We start from the raw sequence: 5,137 nt of genomic DNA, 5'->3' as shown, positions 1-5,137 counted from the left end.
ACTGGTTTAGAAGCTCTGTGTCAGGAACTGGACAAAGCCCAAATGCGTATGTCTTTTTTAAAAAATACATATTTGTATTGATTTCAGAGAGAAAGGGAGGAGGAAAAAGAGAACGAAACATCAATGATGAGAGACCACCTCCTGCCTGCCCCACACCAGGGATCGAGCCCGCAATGAGGCAGGTGCCCCCACCGGAATCAAACCGTGGCCTTCTGGTTCAGAGGTCAATGCTCAACCACTGAGCCACGCTGGCCAAGCGACATATTTCCTATTAAAAATCACAATATCACACCTATGAACATGTTAGTTTCATGCCAAGGGGGAATTAAGGTTGCCGAGGGAATTAAGGTTGCTAAGGAGCCGACTTTAAAACAGATTACCCAGCCCTGGCCAGTGTGGCTCAGTTGGTTGGGCATCACCCTGTTTATGGAAAACGTTTCCCTCAGGGCACAGGCTTGATCCCCAGTGGGGAGCGAGCAGAGGTGAGGGTCATGCAGAGGCACCCGATCGATGTTCCGCTCTCTTTCTCCCTCTCTCTTCCTCTCTCTCTCTCTCTCTAAAAATCAATTTAAAATCTTTTTTTAAAAAAAAACAGATTATCCAGCCTTGGCCAGGTGCTCAATTGGTTGGAGGGTCATCCTGGACACCAAAAGGTTGTGGGGTTGGGCCGGCATGAGAGGCACACAATTGATGTCTCTCTCACATTGGTGTTTCTCTCTCTCTCTCTCTCTTCCTCTCTCTCTCCCTCTCCCTCTCCCTCTCCCCTTTCCTCTCTCTCTAAAATCAATAAACATATATCCTCAAGTGAGGATAAAAAAATAGGTCATCCAGGTGGGCCTAAGGTAGTGATCCCAGGAGCCCTTCAAAGTGAAAGAGGGAAATGGAGAGAGGGATGTACAGCAGAAGCAAGATGAATCGATGCAATATGACAAGACCTGCACCACTGTTCCTGGCTTTGAACAGAGGAAGGGGGCCGTGAGCCAGGGGACGCAGGCCATCGCTAGACTCCAGAGCAGCTGTGGGCAAAGTACGGCCCGTGGGCCGGATCCAGCCCGTTTGAAATAAATAAAACTAAAAAAAAAAAAAAAAGACCGTACCCTTTTACGTAATGATGTTTACTTTGAATTTCTATTAGTTCACACAAACACTCCATCCATGCTTTTGTTCCGGCCCTCCGGTCCAGTTTAAGAACCCATTGTGGCCCTCGAGTCAAAAAGTTTGCCCACCCCTGCTCTAGAGTCTACTCGAGACCAGTGACGGCGAACCTTTTAAGCGCGGCGTGTCAGCATTTTGAAAAACCCTCTGGTGCCGTGTCACATATAGAAATTTTTTGATATTTGCAGCCTTAGTAAAACAAAGACTTATATTTTCGATATTTATTTTATATATTTAAATGCCATTTGACAAAGAAAAATCAACCAAAAAAATGAGTTCGCGTGTCACCTCTGACACGCGTGTCCTAGGTTCGCCATCACTGCTCTAAAGGCTGGAAAAGGCAAAGAAACAGTTCTCCCCTTCAGCCTCCAGAAGGAACGCAGCCCTGCTGACACCTGGATTTAGCCCAGGGAGACATGTCAGACTTCTGACCCATAGAGCAGGAGTTTTGTTTTTGTAAAACCACTAAACAAGTGGAAATTTGTTATAACAGCAAATAGAAAATAGTTACCATGAGCAAATTTAAAACCACATCCATCTTGCCCTGGCCAGTGTGGGTAAGTGGTTAGAGCATCTGCCCACACACTGAAGGGTCTCAGGTTCATTTCCAGTCAAGGGCATGTACCTGGGTTGCAGGTTTGATCCCTGATCCCAGTCAGGGCAAGTATGGAAGGCAACCAATCGGATGTGTCTCTCTCACATCAATGTTTTTCTCTCTTCCTCCCACCCTCCCTCCCTTCTACCAGTAATCAATGGGGAAAAAAAATATCCTCAAGTGAGGATTAACAAACAAAAATATTTTAAAACCACACCCACCTCCGCACGGTGGTCTGCGTGTGGCTGGCACGGGGCCTTTGGCTGGTAGAGATGTGGTTCAGGGTCCAGCCCAGAGCCCCGGGGCACATTTTATCTGTCAAATGAGCCCTATGCCCTCGAACACCAGGGTGAGGGGCGGTGCTGTGCTTAAAGCACTTGCCCCGTGTTAAGAGCTCAATAAATGGTGGCATTGGCTTTCATTTTATGCATTTTGCCGGCCCTTTCCTATGACCCTATGGAGTACTGACTTCTCACTCTACAGACGGGAAAGGCAAAGTTCAAGGACATCAGATGATTTCCTTACGGTTATAAAAGATACGGAGGTAACCCGGGTCCGTGACTCCCAAGGAAGCCTTGGTTCTTTTCCTACGTTCTTTTCCGACGGCTGTGAACGTCACAATAAAGGGTTTTCTTCTCTCCTTTACTTAAAACGTTTAATTAAAACATTACATTTTTAAAGAACATGGTAACTCTCTAAACTGTTCCCAGCTGTAGCAGGCAACCACAGCTTTAGCTGCAACTAACTTTAAATAGAACTCAATGTGATTAAGATCATTAAAAAAGACATTGGTAGAGGAAAATAAAAACAGAGAGAGGTTGATGGGCAGAATCAGGGTTGTGGGTGTTTGTCCCAATCTCATGGAACCCCCAGAAAAGTCTACTGGCTTCTGGAACAAGGCAGGCACCAATACCGCCCAAGCAAAGACCCGGCACAAATCTGCCAACGATGCCTTTAAGGGCCTGCCGGGTGCTAACAGCTCATATAAGTTGCTGTTGCTCACGGACTCCTCACTGGAAGCTCTTAAGAGCTGTACATTATCACCCCACTGTACAGAGGAAGTCCTGGAGGCTCAAAAAAACAATCATCTGGTAATTTGTCCAAGATAACGATCTATGCTCATTAATGGAGAACCCTGTTTTTGGAATCCAGACAACACCACTCTAAAGGGAGTTTCCACTCTATTGCTTGGCCCGGAGAAATACGTGTTTTAAAAAAGACAAAGAATATATAAAGAACCTGTACAATTTAATAACCAGATAAAGAAACCAATTAGGAAGTGGACAAACGACCTGATCAACATTTCTCCAAAGCTATACAAGCGGCCAGTAAGCCCACAAAAAGATGCTCAACATCATCCGTCATTAGGGAAATGCAAATCAAAACAATGACAGCCTTGGCCAGTGTAGCTCAGCGGTTAGATCCTCAGCCCTCGGACGATTCCAATCCCCAGTCAAGGGCACATACCTCCCTTGCAGATTTGATCCCCTGCCCCGGGTCTCAGTCGGGTGTGAGCAGGAGGCAGCCAGTCGGTGTGTCTCATTTATATCAATGTTTCTCTTTCTCTGTCTCTCCCCCTCCCTTCCACTCTCTCTAAAAATCAACGGAGCCCGGCCCACGTGGCTCAGTGGCTGAGCATCGACCTATAAACCAGGTCATGGCTCGATTCCCGGTCAGAGCACATGCCCAGGTTGTGGGCTCGATCCCCAGTGTAGAGCGTGCAGAAGGCAATCAATGATTCTCTCTCATCATTGATGTTTCTATCTCTCTCTCCCTCTCCCTTCTCTGAAATCAATAAAAATATATTTTAAAAAATAAAAAGTAATGAAAAGAATATCCTCAGGTGAGGATTTTAAAACATAATAACCCACAAGGACACCACCTCACACTATGATGGCTATAATAAAAAGGGCAGACAATAATAATGTGTTGAGGATGTGGAGACACAGGAACCCTCATATTGCTGGCAGAAATGTAGAATGGCGCAGTCACTTTGCGAAAATAGTTTGGCAGTTTCTCAAACAGCGAAACAGAGAATTCCATATGACCCAGCAATTCCACTCTGGGGCATCTACTCAAGAGAAATTAAAACGTATGTCCACACCAAGACTCGTTCACAAATGTTTGCCGCAGCCTTGGTGGGAACACAGCTTCATAGTGTGAGCAACCCAAAGGTCCAACAACTGATGTATGAATGAGTCAGTCAGATGGGGCGTATCCATACGATGGAATATATTCAGCAACACAGAAGGAATGACGTACGGATAAATGCTACCACACAGATGAGTCGCAAAAACGTGATGCTAAAGGAAAGAATCCAGACACAAAGACCACAAGTTGCATGATTCCACTTACATGCAAAGTCCAAAGGAGACCAATCTGTAGAGAGAGAAAGCAGATCAGCGGCTGCCTGGGGTGGGAAGGAGGAGCACAAGGCTGCCTTCTGAGGTGAGGCAATGCTCTAAAACTAGAGTGCGATGGCGGCTGTACTGTAAATATATTAATATTTTTAACTGCACACTTAAACCGTGAATTTTATGGTGTGCAAGTTATATCGCAATAACACTTTTTTTTTTCTAAGTCAAGAAACATTTTCAAGACTGGCTGGTGTAAGCAAGCAAAATCACAGTCCCCGTGGCTTGCAGTGAGGATTTAAAACATATCGTATGAGCCTCTGTGGCACGTTTAGTTTTTTTAAGCTAAATAATAATAATAATAATAATATTGCTTCCCAAAGCAGGGTGGGGGCAGAGGCCTCTCTTAACGGAGAGTGTCCACAGTTCCGAGCAAAACGCTGCCCACCTGCAGTTTCAGTCCCGCTGTCCGCTCCCCCCTCCCCCCAGCCCACCCCCCCCATTCCCACCAAAACCCTCGACAGGCGCCCCTTCCGTAACAGTGCACCCCGCCACCCGGGGTGGGAACAGGGGTGCGAGTCCCACCGCTGCCTCCACCGCCCGGGTCCCCACCACTCCTCACCCTGCAGCCCGGGGCCCGGAACCCCCGAACCCTGCCTCTCCCGGCCCGACGCGGCCAGCCCACAGCCCCGACGCCGACCCCGGCGCCTAATCGCTGCGCGCCCCGCCTCCTCCAGGACCCGCGGGGCGCAGGGCGGCGCTCCTCCCGCCACCAATCCCGGGGCGGCGGCCGGGGCGGCGGGAAGAGCCGGTCCTCGAGGCGCGGGGCGGTGCTCCGGGAGGGTAACCGCAGGAGCCCCAGCGCTGGAGCGAGCGACCCCCCCATACACCCTCCCAAAATAACGTTCCCGGGGAGCGAGGAGGGAGCGGACCGGCTCGCCTGGCTCCCTGGGGAGCGGCGGGGCTGCTTTCGGGGCGACGGAAGCACGTGGCGCACCCGGAGCGCATCTGAAGGCAGCGCCCGGCCGAGCCC

Source organism: Myotis nattereri (assembly GCF_964212035.1).
Source record: "Myotis nattereri genome assembly, chromosome: 18".
NCBI classification, from domain to species: Eukaryota; Metazoa; Chordata; class Mammalia; order Chiroptera; family Vespertilionidae; genus Myotis; species Myotis nattereri.
This window is presented reverse-complemented; position numbering follows the sequence as displayed.